This window comes from Triticum urartu, chromosome 5, assembly GCF_003073215.2.
Source record: "Triticum urartu cultivar G1812 chromosome 5, Tu2.1, whole genome shotgun sequence".
NCBI classification, from domain to species: domain Eukaryota; kingdom Viridiplantae; phylum Streptophyta; class Magnoliopsida; order Poales; family Poaceae; genus Triticum; species Triticum urartu.
The window spans coordinates 375,290,076-375,309,842 of record NC_053026.1 but is presented as its reverse complement, the minus strand read 5'-3'; positions in this window follow the sequence as shown (position 1 = coordinate 375,309,842).

Here is a 19,767-nt window from a genome sequence, read left to right as displayed (position 1 = left end):
CATTACTCTGTTAGTCGACTTCCTCGCCGAACTCTTTTTTTTTCAAAGTTCGTTCAAGCACTTTAAGTTCAACATCCAGCTTGGTGTTGGCATCCTGAAGATCATTCCTCTCTCGCCTCACCCTCGTCAACATACTCTCACCGGCCTTTAGCTGGCGTAAGAGTTGTTGCTTGTCCGGATCGAATCCGGCGCCATCTGCAACATGATTTGTCAGATTTGCACCCACACCGCACAATACTAATCTTTCGAAGCGTATCTTACCCGAGGGGGTCTCTTTGGGATCCCCTGCCGTGGCTAGTGCGGCCTCTAGTTGGGCCTTGCACTTTTCCAGCTCCTGGGACAGTACGTTATTCTTCTCTGTAAGAACCTGCTTATTAAATGATCCTTAAATCAGTTGCTCTAACTGTTTCAAGTCTCGGCGGCTACTGGTATATCTATATTTGAGCAAAATTTTCTTACCTGTATGTCTTTTACATACTACTCCGTGGCTCTGGCTAAACCATTTTGAGCGGCACGGAGGTACGCATCTCCCGAATTAAAGGCATCTAAAGCCTCTTGGGAGAAACAAGCGTCGCGTAGAACTGTCCGGCGACGCCTGTGGTTCATGGCACTCTCCACTTCAGAATTTGTGGCAGACAGTCTGTCCGCATCCTCTGTCGGAGGAGCATCCGGTGTGCGCCTTGTGCTCGCCTCCGCTTCCTGGCCAGATGTTGGAGCCTGGCTGGTGGGGGCGCGATTGGCAACCTCTCCGGATGTAGTCCGGCGAGGTCTCTTTGTTCTGAAGATAGCACGGACGTTAATATGCCCTGACAGAATAACACCAGGGAAACAGAGGGTGCGCTATACCTTTGCGCTGGCATCTCAGTCCGGACTGCATTCCTTTTTGCCCCACGGGGTCCTACGGCCCCTCGTTGGCTAGCCGCCGCAGGTTCGGCCTCTTGCCTCGGAAATCTCCCCTGCAAAACACGGTTTTCGTCAGAAACACCGGAATACGTGAGAGTGGAATCTCTCTCAAGGGAATGAGACTCCGGTTTCTGTCACCTGGGAGGCCGGGATTAACCCTGGGTAATCAGCCGTGATGGCTACCAAGGTATTGTCCTTGCTTAGCTGATGGAACACCCCATCGATAAGCTCCACCGATATCTCCGGGTCCTCTTCGGAGTCTGGATCGAGGGACCGTTCTGGGTCCTCGGGCCGTGGAGGGCGGCTGTTTATATCCTTTACCTCCTGTCGCGGTTCCTGCACTGAAGTCGTTAGACTACATATCTAACCGTGGGAGTATAAATCAGACGGGCAAGCGCAATTATTCACTTACCCAACTTGGAGGATCGTACATAGTAAATCCGGACTACGGATTGACGCGGAGGAATTCCTCCTTTTCTCCCTTGTACAAAGAGGATAAGATCTTTACTAGGGCGGCAGCTGAGGCCGACCCCTTACGACCGTAACGGGTGGCGTCATCCTCCCCGTTGAAATCCCACATGGGGTGGCCTCTCTATTGAAGCGGCTGCACCCCTCGCATAATGCATGCGGCCATGACTCCAATCATGGTTAGTCCGGAATGAGCCAACAGTCTTATCCGGCCCATCAGGTAAAGGACGTCTCTGTTGCTTTATTTCTGAGAGCTCCGTGGACGCCAGCTCAAGCGTTTCTTCAATGGGAGACCGACTCAGATAGGGTCCGGTAGCGGGACGTCATCTATGTAAAACCATTCCGAAGGCCAGTCCTTGGACGCCTTCTTTGGGGTTCCGGATAGGTATCCGGTCCCGGCGATGCGCCATACTTCGGCTCCGCCCACTTGGTATATAGACCCCTCTCGAGAACGGGGCACCAGGCAGAATAACCTCTTCCACAGCGCGAAATGAGCCTCAACGCCTGAAAATAGCTCGCAAAGGGCGACGAAACCCGCAATATGTAATACGGAGGCGGGCGTGAGATTGTGCAGCTGGAGGCCGTAGAACTCCAGAAGCCCGCGGAGAAATGGATGAATTGGAAACCCCAGTCCCCTTATTAGATAGGGGACGAGGCACACCCGCTCTCCTTTAGAAGGATTGGGGGTGCTCTCCGCTTGTTTTCCGCCATTATAGGTGGCGAGACCGGCTCGGACCGGGACCATGTATGCCTGAGGGAGAAATCCCTTGGCCTGAAGCGACACTAACTCGCTATGCGGGATGGTGCAACTCTCCCAGTCCCCGGGTTTGGGACCGAAGGGGCGAGGGGAGGAGCTGCGACGGCTGGTCATGTTGGAATGGACCTTTGCTGGAAGCGCTCTGATGATAACTCGCGGAGAGGAGAAGATGTGGTTTGGACCTAAATCCCCATCCCGTTAAATAGGCGGCTCGTTTATATGGCTAGGGGCGTGGATGTAAAAATGCCCTGGCTTTTCGCATTCGTTTGGCACGTGGAAGACGACCATTATTGGGCGTGGGAGTCGAGGAGCGCTACATTACAAAAATCGGACATTATTCCTACAGGTACACAGGATTTGGAGAAGAACCCGCCTTGCAATGCCGAACAATCTGCGCGCCGGACTCATCGTCATTGAAGCCTGGTTCGGGGGCTACTGAGGGAGTCCTGGATTAGGGGGTGTTCGGGTAGCCGGACTATACCTTCAGCCGGACTCCTGGACTATGAAGATACAAGATTGAAGACTTCATCCCATGTCCGGAAGGGACTTTCCTTGGCGTGGAAGGCAAGCTTGGCGATACGGATATGTAGATCTCCTACCATTGTAACCGACTCTGTGTAACCCTAACCCTATCCGGTGTCTATATAAACCGGAGGGTAGTAGTCCGTAGGACATCAACTCCATATACAACAATCATACCATAGGCTAGCTTCTAGGGTTTAGCCTCCTTGATCTCGTGGTAGATCTACTCTTGTACTACCCATATCATCAATATTAATCAAGCAGGACATAGGGTTTTACCTCCATTAAGAGGGCCCGAACCTGGGTAAAACATCGTGTTCCCTGCCTCCTGTTACCATCCGGCCTAGACGCACAGTTCGGGACCCACTACCCGAGATCCGCCGGTTTTGACACCGACAAACGGGATCACATCATTAGAGAATGATGTGATTGACTTGACCCATCCATTAGCTTAGCACGATGATCGTTTAGTCTGTTGCTATTGATTTCTTCATAACTTATACATGTTCCTATGACTATGAGATTATGCAACTCCCGAATACCGGAGGAACACTTAGTGTGCTACCAAACGTCACAACATAACTGGGTGACTATAAAGATGCTCCACAGGTGTCTTCGATGGTGTTTGTTGTGTTGGCATAGATCGAGATTAGGATTTGTCACTCTGATTGTCGGAGAGGTATCTTTGGGCCCTCTCGGTAATGCACATCACTATAAGCCTTGCAAGCAATGTGACTAATGAGTTAGTTGCGGGATGATGCATTACAGAACGAGTAAAGAGACTTGCTGGTAATGAGATTGAACTAGATATTGAGATACCGATGATCGAATCTCTGGCAAGTAACATACCGATGACAAAGGGAACAACGTATGTCGGTTTGACTGATAAAGATCTTCGTAGAATATGTAGGAACCAATATGAGCATCCAAGTTCCGCTATTGGTTATTGATCGGAAGTGAGTCTCAGTCATGTCTACATACTTCTCGAACCCATAGGGTCCGCACGTTTAATGTTCGGTGACGATCGGTATTATGAGTTTATGTGTTTTGATGTACCGAAGGTAGTTCGGAGTCTCGGATATGATCACGGACATGACGAGGAGTCTCTAAATGGTCGAGACATAAAGATCGATATATTGCAGGCTATGTTTGGACATCGGAATGGTTCCGGGTTTACCGGAGTACCGGGGAGTTACCGGAACCCCGCGGGGAGTGTATGGGCCTTATTGGGCCTTATTGGGAGAGAGGAGGAGGAGGCGGCCAAGGTGGAGGGCGCCCCCCCCCAAGCCCAATCTGAATTGGGTGGGGGCGGCCCACCTTTCCTTCCCTCTCTCTCCCCCTTCCTTCCTCTCCTACTCCAACTAGGGAAGGGGGAATCCTACTCCCACCGGGAGTAGGACTCCCCCCTTGGGCACGCCATGAGAGGGCCGGCCCTCCCCCTCCTCCACTCCTTTATATACGGGGGAAGGGGGCACCCCATAGACACACAAGTTGATTGTTTAGCCGTGTGCGGTGCCCCCTCCACAGATTTCCACCTCGGTCATATCATTGTAGAGCTTAGGCGAAGCCCTGTGTCGGTAACTTCATCATCACCGTCATCACGCTGTCGTGCTGACGAAACTCTCCCTCGACCTCAGCTGGATCTAGAGTCCATGGGATGTCACCGAGCTGAACGTGTGCAGATCACGGAGGTGCCGTACCGTCAGTGCTTGGATTGGTTAGATCGTGAAGACGTACGACTACATCAACCGCGTTGTCATAACGCTACTTCTTACAGTCTACGAGGGTACGTGGACAACACTCTCCCCTCTCATTTCTATGCATCACCTAAATGGATCTTGCGTGTGCGTAGGAATTTTTTGAAATTACTGCGTTCCCCAACAGTGGCATCCGAGCCAGGTCTATGCGTAGATGTTATATGCACGAGTAGAACACAAAGGAGTTGTGGGTGTGAGTATATACATATTGCTTGCCGTCACTAGTTGATTCTTGATTCAGCGGTATTGTTGGATGAAGCGGCTCAGACTGACATTACGTGTACGCTTACGCGAGACTGGTTCTACTGATGAGCTTTGCACACAGGTGGCTAGTGGGTGTCTGTTTCTCCAATTTTAGTTGAATCGGTTTCAATGAACAGGGTTCTTTCTGAAGATCAAAAAGCAATCACTATACTACGTTGTGGTTTCGATGCGTAGGTAAGAACGGTTCTTGCTAGAAGCCCGTAGCAGCCATGTAAAACTTGCAACAACAAAGTAGAGGACGTCTAACTTGTTTTTGCAGGGCATGTTCTGATGTGATATGGTCAAGGCGTGATTATATAAATTGTTGTATGAGATGATCATGTTTTGTAACACAGTTATTGGCAACTGGCTGGCAGGAGCCATATGGTTGTCGCTTTATTGTATGAAATGCAATCGCCATGTAATTGCTTTACTTTATCACTAAGCAGTAGCGATAGTCGTAGAAGCAATAGTTGGCGAGACGACAACGATACTACAATGGAGATCAAGGTGTCAAGCCGGTGACGATGATGATCATGACGGTGCTTTGGAGATGGAGATCAAAGGCACAAGATGATGATGGCCATATTATATCACTTATATTTGATTGCATGTGATGTTTATCCTTTATGAATCTTATTTTGCTTAGTTCAGCGGTAGCATTATAAGATGATCTCTCACTAAATTTCAAGGTACAAGTGTTCTCCCTGAGTATGCAACATTGCTACAGTTTGTCGTGTCGAGACACCACGTGATGATCGGGTGTGATAATCTCTATGTTCACATACAATGGGTGCAAGCCAGTTTTGCACACGCAGAATACTCGGGTTAAACTTGACTAGCCTAGAATATGCAGATATGGCCTCGGAACACTGAGACCGAAAGGTCGAGCATGAATCATATAGTAGATATGATCAACATAGTGATGTTCACCATTGAAAACTACTCCATCTCACGTGATGATCGGACATGGTTTAGTTGGTATGGATCACGTGATCACTTAGATGATTAGAGGGATGTCTATCTAAGTGGGAGTTCTTAAGTAATATGATTAATTGAACTTTAATTTATCATGAACTTAGTACCTGATAGTATTTTGCATGTCTATGTTGTTGTAGATAGATGGCCCGTGTTGTTGTTCCGTTGAATTTTAATGTGTTCCTAGAGAAAGCTAAATTGAAAGATGATGGTAGCAACTACACGGACTGGGTCCGTAACTTGAGGATTATCCTCATTGTTGCACAAAAGAATTACATCCTGGAAGCACCGCTGGGTGACAAGCCTACTGCAGATGCTACTGACAACGTTAAGAACGTCTAACAGAGCAAAGCTGATGACTACTCGATAGTTCAGTGTGCCATGCTTTACGGCTTAGAACCAGGACTTCAACGATGTTTTGAACGTCATGGAGCATATGAGATGTTTCAGGAGTTGAAGTTAATATTTCAAGAAAATGCCCGGATTGAGAGATATGAAGTCTCCAATAAGTTCTACAGCTGCAAGATGGAGGAGAATAGTTATGTCAGTGAACATATACTCAGAATGTCTGGGTACCACAACCACTTGACTCGGCTGGGAGTTAATCTTCCTGATGATAGTGTCATTGACAGAGTTCTTCAATCACTACCACCAAGCTACAAGAGCTTCGTGATGAACTATAATATGCAAGGGATGGATAAGACAATTCCCGAGCTCTTTGCAATGCTAAAGGCTGCGGAGGTAGAAATCAATAAAGAGCATCAAGTGTTGATGGTCAACAAGACCACTAGTTTCAAGAAGAAGGGCAAAGGGAAGAAGGGGAACTTCAAGAAGAACAACAAGCAAGTTGCTGCTCAAGTGAAGAAGCCCAAGTCTGGACATAAGCCTGAGACTGAGTGCTTCTACTGCAAAGGGACTGGTCACTGGAAGCGGAACTGCCCCAAGTATTTGGCGGATAAGAAGGATGGCAAAGTGAAAGGTATATTTGATATACATGTTATTTATGTGTACCTTACTAATGCTCGCAGTAGCTCCTAGGTATTTGATACTGGTTCTGTTGCTAATATTTGCAACTCGAAACAGGGACTACGGATTAAGCGAAGATTGGCTAAGGACGAGGCGACGATGCGCGTGGGAAATGGTTCCAAAGTCGATGTGATCGCCGTCGGCACGCTACCTCTACATCTACCTTCGGGATTAGTATTAGACCTGAATAATTGTTATTTGGAGCCAGCGTTAAGCATGAACATTATATCTGGATCTTGTTAGATGCGAGACGGTTATTCATTTAAATCATAGAATAATGGTTGTTCTATTTATATGAGTAATATCTTTTGGTCATGCACCCTTGATGAGTGGTCTATTTTTACTAAATCTCAATAGTAGTGATACACATATTCATAGTATTGAAACCAAAAGATATAAGTTTAATAATGATAATGCAACTTATTTGTGGCACTACCATTTAGGTCATATTGGTGTAAAGCGCAAGAAGAAACTCCATGTTGATGGACTTTTGGAGTCACTTGATTATGAATCACTTGATGCTTGCGAACCATGCCTCATGGGCAAGATGACTAAGACTCCGTTCTCCGGAACAATGGAACGAGCAACAGACTTATTGGAAATTACACATACTGATGTATGCAGTCCAATGAGTGTTGATGCTTGTGGTGGGTATCATTATTTTCTGACCTTCACAGATGATTTCAGCAGATAAGGGTATATCTACTTGATGAAACATAAGTCTGAAACATTTGAAAAGTTTAAAGAATTTCAGAGTGAAGTGGAAAATCATCGTAATAAGAAAATTATGTTTCTATGATCTGATCATGGAGGTGAATATTTGATTTATGAGTTTGGTCTTCATTTGAAACAATGAGGAATAGTTTCGCAACTCACGCCACCTGGAACACCACAGCGTAATGGTGTGTCCGAACGTCGTAACCGCACTTTATTAGATATGGTGCGATCTATGATGTCTCTTACTAATTTACCACTATCGTTTTGGGGTTATGCTTTAGAGACGGTTGCATTCACGTTAAATAGGGCACCATCGAAATCCATTGAGATGACATCTTATGAACTGTGGTTTGGCAAGAAACCCTAGTTGTCGTTTCTTAAAGTTTGGGGCTGCGATGCTTATGTGAAAAAACTCCAACCTGATAAGCTCGAACCCAAATCGGAGAAATGTGTCTTCATAGGATACCCAAAGGACACTCTTGGGTACACCTTCTATCACAGATCCGAAGGCAAGATATTCGTTGCTAAAATGGATCCTTTCTAGAGAAGGAGTTTCTCTCGAAAGAAGTGAGTGGGAGGAAAGTAGAACTTGATGAGGTAACTATACCTTCTCCCTTATTGGAAATTAGTTCATCACAAAAATCAGTTCCAGTGATTCCTACACCAGTAAGTGAGGAAGCTAATGATGATTATCATGAAACTTCTGATCAAGTTACTACCGAACCTTGTAGGTCAACCAGAGTAAGATCCGCACCAGAGTGGTATGGTAATCCTGTTCTGGAGGTCATGTTACTTGAACATGACGAACCTACGAACTATGAGGAAGCGACGATGAGCCCAGATTCCACAAAATGGCTTGAGGCCATGAAATCTGAGATGGGATCTGAGGGAGTCCCGGATTAGGGGGTCTCTGGACAGCCGGACTATATCCTTTGGCCGGACTGTTGGACTATGAAGATACAAGATTGAAGACTTCGTCCCGTGTCTGGATAGGACATTCCTTGGCGTCGAAGGCAAGCTTGGAAATACGGATATGTAGATCTCCTCCCTTGTAACCGACTTTGTGTAACCCTAGCCCCCTCCGGTGTCTATATAAACCGGAGGGTTTAGTCCATAGGACAAGAACAATCATACCATAGGCTAGCTTATAGGGTTTAGCCTCTACGATCTCGTGGTAGATCAACTCTTGTAATACTCATATCATCAAGATCAATCAAGCAGGACGTGGGGTATTACCTCAATCGAGAGGGCCCGAACCTGGGTAAATATCGCGTCCCCTGCCTCCTGTTACCATCCGCCTTAGACACACAGTTTGGGACCCCCTACCCGAGATCCGCCGGTTTTGACACCGACATTGGTGCTTTCATTGAGAGTTCCACTGTGCCGTCACCGTAAGGCTTGATGGCTCCTTCAATCATCGGTAACGATGCGGTCCAGGGCGAGGTTTTCCTCCCCAGACAGATCCTCTTATTCGGCGGCTTCGCACTGCGCGCCAATTCGCTTGGCCATCTGGAGCAGATTGAGAGCTATGCCCCTGGCCATCAGGTCAGGATCGAAAACTTAAACTACACTGCCGACATCCACGGAGACTTGATCTTCGACGGATTCGAGGCCATGTCAGGTGCGCCGCACAATCACGACGAGCATGACGTAACTATGTCATCGAACAATGTTCGGGAGATCACATCTGCAACTACTCCGGCCTTCAATCGGGAGCAAATTGCGCCATCCGAGGACGGAGGGATAGACCCCGCCATGGAGGCTGCACTCTCAGTGGCGATGGAGCCGTATACTGACTTCACCCCTTACGAGAGCCGTGTCACCGAACCACTGGATTCGTCTCCGGCCATGGACTCTGAGCCGCCTGCATCCGTGCCTATCGAATCTGACTGGGTGCCGATCATGGAGTTCACCTCCGCGGATATCTTTCAGCACTCGCCTTTCGGCGATGTGCTAAATTCATTAAGGTCTCTCTCCTTGTCAGGAGAACCTTGGCCGAACTATGTCCGGCCAGAATGGGATGCGGACGACAAAGAAATTCGCTGCCCACCCACCACCCACTTAGTAGCCACTGTCGACGGTTTAACCGACATGCTCGACTTCGACTCCGAAGACATAGACGGTATGGACGATGATGCAGGAGACGAATAGGAACCACCGCCCACGGGGCGCTGGACCGCCACCTCATCATATGATATATACATGGTAGACACCCCCAAAGAAGGCAATGGCGAGAGACATCGGAGGATGACCCCTCCAAGAAGCATCCCAAGCGCCGATGTTAGCGGCGCCGCTCTAAGTCCCGCCACATCAAAAGTAGTGATACCGGCACAAGAGACAATAACACTCCGGATAGTGCCGAAGACAACAACAATCCCCTCCAGCACGATGTAGATCGGGAGGGTGAAAAAGCTAGCCCTCCAGAGCAGGCAGCAGACGGAGAATCGGAGGAGGAAAATTACATGCCACTCTCCGAAGACGAGGTGAGCCTCGGTGACAAAGAATTTATCATGCCCGAGGATCCTATCGAGCAGGAGCGCTTCAAGCGCCGGCTTATGGCCACAGCAAATAGCCTGAAGAAAAAGCAACAACAGCTTCAAGCTGATCAAGACTTGCTAGCAGACAGATGGACCGAAGTCCTTGTGGCCGAGGAGTACGAGCTCGAGCACCCCTCCAAGAGTTACCCAAAGCGCAGGTTGCTACCTCACCTCGAGGAGGAAGCATTGAAACCTCCATCACCAGTGTACGATGCAGCTGACTGGCCACCGCGTGGCCGAGCCAGAGAGGCGTTTCAGCCTGAAGTTCGGCCTGCACCTCGCCGCCACTCAATCAAAAATACCAAGTCCCGGGGTAACACACGGGACCTGCGAGACGTATTGGACAGCAGGGCAAAACATGCAAGGTCAATATACGGGTCACGGGGGCGCGCGCCAACATGGGACGATGACCGTCACGCCGGACACACTAAAAGTAAATCTGCCCGGGCCGAATACAGCAGACAAGACTCATATGAACTGCGTCGTGATATAGCCCGGCACAGAGGCACCGCACACCCCCTATGCTTCACTGATGAAGTTATGGATCACGAATTCCCGGAGGGTTTTAAACCCGTAAATATTGAACCATATGATGGGACAATAGATCCCGCTGTATGGATTGAGGATTTCCTCCTTCACATCCACATGGCTCGCGGTGATGATCTGCATGCCATCAAGTACCTCCCACTAAAACTCAAAGGACCAGCTCGGCATTGGCTAAATAGCTTGCCAGCAGACTCCGTCGGCAGTTGGGAGGATTTGGAAGACGCATTCCTTGACAACTTCCAGGGCACTTATGTGCGACCACCGGATGCTGATGACTTGAGCCATATAACTCAGCAACCAGGGGAATCGGCCAGGCAATTCTGGACACGGTTCCTAACTAAGAAAAACCAAATTGTCGACTGTCTGGATGCAGAGGCCTTAGCGGCATTCAAGCATAACATCCGTGACGAGTGGCTCGCTCGGCACCTCGGCCAGGAGAAGCCGAAATCTATGGCAGCCCTCACGACACTCATGACCCGCTTTTGCACGGACGAGGATAGCTAGCTGGCTCGCAGCAACAACACATCAAGGAATCCGGGCACTTCGGATACCAAAGATGCCAACGGGAGACCACGTCATAACAGACAAAAGCGCCGCAACAATGGCGATAACACCAATGATACGGTAGTCAATGCCGGATTCAGAGGCTCTAGATCCGGTCAGTGGAAAAATCCATTCAAAAGAAGTACTCCGGGCCCGTCCAGTTTGGACCGCATACTCGATCGCTCGTGTCAAATCCACGGCACCCCCAATAAGCTAGCCAATCACACCAACAGAGAATGTTGGGTGTTCAAGCAGGCCGGCAAGTTGAATGCCGAAAACAAGGACAAGGGGCTACATAGTGATGACGAGGAGGAGCCCCGGCCGCCGAACACAGGAGGACAGAAGAGGTTCCCCCCACAAGCGAAGATGGTGAACATGATATACGCAACCCACATTCCTAAGAGGGAATGGAAGCGTGCACTAAGGGTCGTTGTCGGTGTCAAAACCGGTGGATCTCGGGTAGGGGGTCCCGAACTGTGTGTCTAAGGCGGATGGTAACAGGAGGCAGGGGACACGATGTTTACCCCAGGTTCGGGCCCTCTTGATGGAGGTAAAATCCTACATCCTTCTTGATTTATTCTTGATGATATGAGTATTACAAGAGTTGATCTACCACGAGATCGGAGAGGCTAAACCCTAGAAGCTAGCCTACGGTATGATTGTATGTTGTCCTACGGACTAAAACCCTCCGGTTTATATAGACACCGGAGGGGGTTAGGGTTACACAAGGTCGGTTACAAAGGAGGAGATATCCATATCTGTACTGCCTAGCTTGCCTTCCACGCCAAGTAGAGTCCCATCCGGACACGAGACGAAGTCTTCAATCTTGTATCTTCATAGTCCAACAGTCTGGCCAAAGGATATAGTCTGGCTGTCCGGAGACCCCCTAATCCAGGACTCCCTCAGTAGCCCTTGAACCAGGCTTCAATGACGATGAGTCCGGCGCGCAGTGTTGTCTTCGGCATTGCAAGGCGGGTTCCTCCTCCGGATACACCACAGAAGAGTTTGAATGAAAGGATAGTGTCCGACCCTGCAAAATAAGTTCCACATACCACCGTCGAGAGAATAATATTTCCACAAATCTTATCTGCTGACACGTTTTGGCAACATGACATCATGCCATGGCTCGGCGATTATTCGAACCGTTTTTCTTTAACCAGCCCCGCACATAATGCGAGGCAATTTCTTGACACATTTTGTCAAAGCAGAGATCGTGTCCCCCTTATTACGGGATTCTCATCAATACGGGCGTGGGTAACCCAACCGCGCCATTAATTACGGCGCTTGGAGGATAAGCGAGTTTTACCAGGCTAGTGGGGGTGCATAGTTTCGACCGCCCTTACAAAGGGATAAGGTTTATCCTTTTTCTACCCACGCCTTCTTCCTCCTTGCTCGTCTATTCTCGCGCACTCGAGCTCCAACGCCCAAGTCCACATCCTTCTCCTCAACCTTCTCCAAACATGTACGGAGCGGGAGGCAAGTGGATGGCTTCCTCCGTCACGGAGGGACACATCAAAAAGTTGCGCGGAGCCGGATACTTAGCCGCGAATATCGCGCATCGGCTGCCCGCTGCGGGCAGATCGTCCCTACCCCGAAACCTCACTAGAGGGTAGTTTTCCTCCACCACTTCCTCCACGGACTGGGGTTTCCCCTTCATCCATTCGTCCACGGTCTCATGTTCTACTACGGGCTGGACTTTCATGATTTGGCCCCGAACTTCATCCTCAACATTTCGGTGTTCATCGTCGTGTGTGAGGCTTTCCTCCGCATCCGGCCCCACTTCGGCCTGTGGCTGAAGACCTTCAATATCAAGCTGAAGGTGGTGGGAGGCCAACAAGCGGAATGCGGCGGAGCTATGGTGGGCAAGATACCCAATGTTATATGGCTTGAGGGCTCCTTCGTGGAGACCATAAAGGGGTGGCAATCGGCCTGGTTCTACATCACCGAGCCGCGCGACACCAACTGGGCGGCGGCCCCCCGAGTTTCGATCCGGATTCCCTACCCGGCTCACTTCCTGGAAAGAGAAGGGCCTGTCCTGGGGTTCATCGGTGGAGCTGGACAGACTCCAGAAATGTATCCAGAATATGGCAAGCAAGAAGCTTAATCTTGTCAACATAGTCCAGGTCATGCTCTTCCGCCGGATCCTCCCGTGTCAACAACGGGATTTTAACTTATGGGAGTTCGACCCGGCCCATCACCAAACTCTAAGCGAGCTCTTCGACATGACGCACAAGGACATTTGGAGGGTGATGTTCAAGGGCGCCGAGGTCCCTCCTTCTCTTACCGAGGATCGCGGGCTAAGCACGAAGCGCCTAGCGCATTCGGTGAGTTCTATACTTCCGGTAGGATATTTATTTCCCCTAGCTTAACCATATGCGGGGTCTGAGCTCCATGCCTTTGACAGGACTGGGTGGAGATGTCGGGGCAGATTAACTGTCCGGCCACTCTGCCCAAAGACACTATGGACGCTCTCCTGACAGAGATGCTGACTCCGGCTCCTTACAAGGTGCCGGAGAACACCAAGAAGGCCAAGGGAACCCAAAAGAGTTCCCGGCGCCAGGTGGTATCGGACTCATCGTCCGATGACTCCGCGATGCACTCCTCCCCCAAAGACGAGGAGGAAGATGAAGATGCTCCCCCTCCAGTCGGGGGAGACAAGAAAAGGAAGGCCGCCCCAACCGGGGGGGGGGGGCGAAGGGTCCAAGAAGGGAAGGACTCTCCTTCCGGACTACTCCACCACCGTCGCCGAAGGCGAAGACGAGTGGCTGCTCAGGGCCAAGCCCCTGGCGAAGTCTAAGTATCCGGATACCAGAGTAACTCATAGCATACTTTTGTCGCACTACTTCTCCTAATGCCGAATTATGATTATGCAGACCGCCCCGAGCCCGTATCGATGTATCCTCGTCGGACGGCTCCCTGGACTCGTCGGATATGGATAGCGATCCACTTCCGACCGCCATCTCCCCTTGCCCTACGGACAACGCCGAGGTATTGTCTCAAAAGGCATCGGGTCGAGGGGAGACAGTCCCAGAGGCGCCTCAAGGCGACCTTCCGGACTCCGGGAGCAGAGGGAGCAAGGCTCCCGAGGGCTCCGAGTTCGGCCCTTAGCCAAACACCGTGTCAGAACCTCCATTGGTTCCGGACTCGGGCAGGCGGTCTCCTTCCAAAACGGGCAAGATGCCCGTGCCGGTGACCTCTACCCATCCAGAGGCACCGGACAATCTGCTGGGAGTGCTTCACAGCGCTTCTATCAATGAAGAGCACCGCACTATTATGAGTGTGGTGATCCAGAAGGTTCAGTCCGCCAAGAGCGGACTGACTGAAGCCTGTGCCAGCCTTCTAACAGGCTTTGAGGTAAGTATTTGAAATATAGGAAAAATATTACCGCATAGACAGTAGCCCCTGATGCTTTGTTTGGTGTTCGAAAAGAAAAGCCGAATAGAGGATCAACTAATATCTGGAGGAGTCTAATATAAGTATGTCTATATGCGTATGCAGGCTTCGCTGCTGACCTCTGCCGCACTAACTGCGGAGGTCGCCGTACTGAAGCAAGACCTCGAAGGGTCCAAGAAAGAGCTCGGCCTTGCCAAGAGGCAGCTCGAGGAGAACAAAGGTAAGTAATACCTAGTCTATAGATGTGTATATATACAAAAAGGATGCGATTGCAAAATGATAGGATCATCTTTAATTTGCCAGGGGCCACGACCGAGGTGGCAACCCTGAAGCAAGCGCTATCCAAGGCCGAAAACAAAGTGGCCCAGGAGCGCACCGAGCGGGAAAACAAGAGGCACGGGTGGGCGAGGTGCAGCAAGAGCTCCATGCTCTCGTGACCAAGCACGAGGTGTTGGAGCTTGACTTGAAGACGCGAGAGTCTGAGCTTGCCGCGGCCCTTGAGAGTGCAAAGAGTGCCAAGGCTGAAGCCCAAAAGGCCCTCCAGGAGATTGATGTGATGAAGAAGATAGCGGCGGGTAAGGCATTTTATATGCAAAGCAAGCATGTGAAAGTAAATTACTTGTTACTTACCCGAATTCGGAGCTCTCCAGGAGCATTCACAGATTTGCCCCGCAGCGTGTCGGATGCCGCACGGTTTTACCAGGCCAAGGAGGGAAGCTCAACGGAGAAGCTGTTTTGGTCTCAGTATACTGGGACCGAACACCCGATGCCTCTGAGCGACCAGCCGAAGCAACTGGTCGAGCTGTACAAGGTGGCCGAACAGGCCATGAAGGGCTTTATAGTCCAGATGTGGCCTCGCGAGGCCCTTCCCAACAGCTACTTTGGCCTGGTGAGGCGGCTTGTGGATGCCTGCCCACGGCTCGAAGTCATCAAGCGGTCCGTCTGCATCGAAGGTGCACGCCGGGCTTTCGCCCGTGCGAAGGTGCATTGGGCCAAGATGGACGCTGTGAAGCTGGTGAAGGAGGGGCCGCCGCAGGGCAAGGAGCATCGCAATACCAAGATGTATTATGAAGGTGTCTTGAAGGGTGCCTGTCTTGTAGCGAACGAGTGTGCCAAAGATGTAATATTTGAGTAAACTTGCTCGTGTGATCCTGCATTATGAAAACTTGTTTCATATGCGATGTGCAACGCTTGTTTGAATTTAAAATATTACCTTCTATGTGGCTGTTTATTAAATCCGAGAGATGGCCAGTCGTCGGCTTTTGCCCCCATGCCACGAGTGCTGGGGTGTTCGGGATAAACCTGAGCACTCTTGTTCCCATTTTTGGGTCCTTCGAGGGAGGTGCTCAGCCCAACGAACAAGGCAATCGGACTATAATGCTTTATCACTCTCACTTAGCCATAGAATTCTATAATTTTAAATTTCGGTGAAGCCCCTAGTATTCGGAAGGCCAAATTCGGGGCGCTATACACGCCTTAAGCCGGACAGAGCCGACTCCTCGCTCTAAGCGGCATAAGTCTTTAGGGACTCGGAAACCTCTCGAACAGCGACCAATCTCTCGCCTTATCATGACAGTCAGTTTTAGCTTTCTCTACTAAGGTGCTTAGCCCAGCAGAACCGGGGCACAATCGCAGTAGTTCTCCCAGTGCTACCTTAGCCGATATAGCGGAACTTAAGGCACCAAAACATGGGAGCCGGGCAAACCCAACTATTGACCCAAGACATGATTCGGAGCTGATGCATATAATGCTATAAGTTCGGGGTGCCGCACTGTTGAAAGTGTTCGGACTTCTCACGCCATATTATGGGGTATGCGTAAGCCCCTAGCGTATTGGCCGTACCAGAGTGTACGAGTGCTAGATGTCATGAATGAACATATATATATATATAAACGAAGAATGCAATAATAGTCTTAATGCTATGCATTGTTTATTCAAAAAAGGGTGCGTTAAAGCAGAATGATACAAGTAGTATGATGAGCAAAGAGTAGGACTATATGACATGTCCCTTCCAAGGGCAAGCTGTGGAATAGTATTAAAGAAAGTATTTCACTCATTATCGTAATCCACCTGGGAGTTCCGTGGTGTGACGTAGCTTTCTGCCTCCTTGGTTGCTGCATCATGTGTTCGGCAATCATGCTGCCTAACAGGGTTTCCAGAGATTAAAGTCCTGAAAGAGAAAAATAACAAAGCGGGAAGCCCCTAGTGCGGTTTAAGCCGCGTCTTGGAGCGTGCCGCAGTCGTGCCCCCTCCCCACCTATGCCCATGGTATTTTTAATGCGTAATTATGTACGTGTGGCACGGATTTCGCCGTTTGGCTGGGACCGGGGTGGGGGCCGCATTGCTATACAATCTCGGGACGTGCCAGGCGGTCCAGTTGCCGATTACCCTGGGGGCGCTTGAAGTTATCCGGGTCCTTAGCGCCGAACTAGTGGATTGCCTTAAGAGGCTGCTTTGTGCTTCTCCTGCGAGGGCCGCAGTGTGCTCCTCCGTGCGGAGAGAGCGCTCTGTGTTTCCATTGACTGTGATGACCCCCCGAGGTCCTGGCATCTTGAGCTTGAGATATGCCTAATGCGGTACCGCATTGAATCTTGCGAATGTGGTTCGCCCGAGCAGTGCATGGTAGCCACTGCGGAATGGGACTATGTCGAAGATTAACTCTTCGCTTCGGAAGTTATCCGGGGATCCGAAGACCACTTCTAGTGTGACTGAGCCTGTGCAATGGGCCTCTACACCTGGTATGACGCCTTTAAAGGTCGTTTTTGTGGGTTTGATCCTTGAGGGGTCTATACCCATTTTGCGCACTGTGTCCTGATAAAGTAGGTTCAGGCTGCTGCCGCCATCCATAAGGACTCGAGTGAGGTGAAATCCGTCAATGATTGGGTCTAGGACCAGTGCGGCGAATCTGCCATGACGGATACTAGTGGGGTGGTCCCTGTGATCGAAGGTGATCGGACAGGGGGACCATGGGTTGAACTTTGGGGCGACTGGCTCCAACGCATACACATCCCTGAGTGCACGCTTCCGCTCCCTTTTGGGGATGTGGGTTGCGTATATCATGTTCACCGTCCACACTTGTGGGGGGAACCTCTTCTGTCCTCCAGTGTTCAGCTGCCGGGGCTCCTCCTCGTCATCGCTATGTGACCCCTTATCTTTGTTTTCGGCATTTAACTTGCCGGCCTGCTTGAACACCCAACAATCCCTGTTGGTGTGGTTGGCTGGCTTGTTGGGGGTGCCGTGTATTTGACACGAGCGATCGAGTATATGGTCCAGACGGGCCCGGAGTGCTTCTTTTGAATGGCTTTTTCCGCTGACCGGGTTTAGAGCCTTTGAATCCGGCATTAACTGTCGTATCCTCGATATTGTCGTTGTTGATGCGGCGCTTATGTTTGTTGCGACGTGACCTGCCGTTGCCGTCCTTGGTATCCGAAGTACCATGGTTCTTTGATATGTTATTGCTGCGAGCCAACCAGCTGTCCTCTCCCGCACAAAAGTGGGTCATGAGTGTCGTGAGGGCTGCCATAAATTTTGGCTTTTCCTGGCCAAGGTGCCGGGCGAGCCATTCGTCGCGGATGTTGTGCTTAAAAGCTGCTAGGGCCTCTGCATCCGAACAGTCGGTGATTTGATTTTTCTTTGTTAGGAACTGTGTCCAGAATTGCCTGGCCGATTCCTATGGCTTCTGAATTTTGTGGCTGAAGTCATCGGCATCTGGTGGTCGCACATAAGTGCCCTGAAAGTTGTCGAGGAATGCGGCTTCCAGATCTTCCCAACAGCCAATGGACTCTGCTGGCAAGTTGTTGAGCCAATGTCGAGCTGGTCCTTTGAGTTTGAGTGGGAGGTATTTGATTGCATGTAGATCATCACCGCGGGCCATGTGGATATGCAGGAGGAAATCCTCGATCCATACCGCAGGATCTGTTGTGCCGTCGTATGATTCTATATTTACGGGTTTGAAACCCTCTGGGACTTGACGATCCATTACTTCGTCTGTGAAGCATAGGGGGTGTGCGGCGCCTCTGTACTAGGCTATGTCGCGACGCAGCTCGAATGAGTCTTGCCTGCTGTGTTCGGCCTGGCCGGACTTACTTTTACTGTATCCGGCGTGACGATTATCGTCTCGCATAGTGGCGCGCCCTCGTGATCCATAGATCGATCTTGCATGTTTTTCTTTGTCCTCCAATACGTCTCGCAGGTCTGGCGTATTTCCCCATGCCTTTTTATTTGAATGGCGTCGGGGTGCGGGCTGAGCTTTTTGCTGGAATGTTTCTCTGTCGCGGCCACGAGGTGGCCGATCAGCCGCGTCATACGTCGGGGATGTAGGTTTCGGTGCTTCCTCCTCCAGTCATGGTAGCAACCTGCACTTTGGGTAACTCTTGGAGGGGCGTTCGATTTTATATTCCTCGGCTGCCAGGACTTCAGTCCATCTGTCAGCTAGCAAATCTTGATCAGCTTGAAGCTGCTGCTGCTTTTTCTTAAGGCTATTTGCCGTGGCTATAAGCCGGCGCTTGAAGCGCTCTTGTTCGACGGGATCCTCTGGCATGACGAATTCATCATCGTCGAGGCTTGCCTCGTCTTTGGAGGGAGGCATGTAATTATCATCCTCCGCCTCTCCATCTGCCGCTCTCTTAGGAGGGCTGCCTTCTCCATCCTCCTGCCCTAAATCTTGCTGGAGGGGATTGTTGCCGTCTTCGGCACTGTCCGGGGTGCTATTATCTCCTGTGCCGGTATCACCACTTTTGCCATGGCGGGACTTAGAGCGGCGCCGCTGACGCCGGCGCTTGGGTTGCTTCTTGGAGGGGTCATCCTCCGTTGTCTCGTCGCCATTGCCTTATTTGGGTGTGTCCACCATGTATATATCATATGATGAGGTGGCTGTCCAGTGCCCTGTGGGAAGTGGTTCCTCTTCGTCTCCCGCATCGTCGTCCATACCGTCGATGTCTTCGGAGTCAAAGTCAAGCATGTTGGTTAATTCGTCGACAGTGGCTACTAACTGGGTGGTGGGTGGGCGGCGAATTTCTTCGTCATCCGCATCCAATCCTACCGGACATAGTTCGGCCAGGATCCTCCTGATAAGGAGAGAGACCTTACTGAGTTCAGTATGTCACCGAAGGGCAAGTGCTGAAAAATATCCGCGGAGGTAAACTCCATGATCGGCGCCCAATCGGATTCGGTAGGAACGGGCGCAGGCGGTTCGGAGTCCGTGGTCGGGGAAGGATCCGACAGTCTAGCAACACGGCTCTCGTGAAGGGTAAGGTCGATATTCGGCTCGATCGCCGCTGAGGATACGGCCTCCGTGGCAGGGTCTATCCACCCGTCCATGGAAGGCACAACTGGCTCCGAATTAAGGGTCTGAGCGGCTGCCGGTGCGATTTCTTGA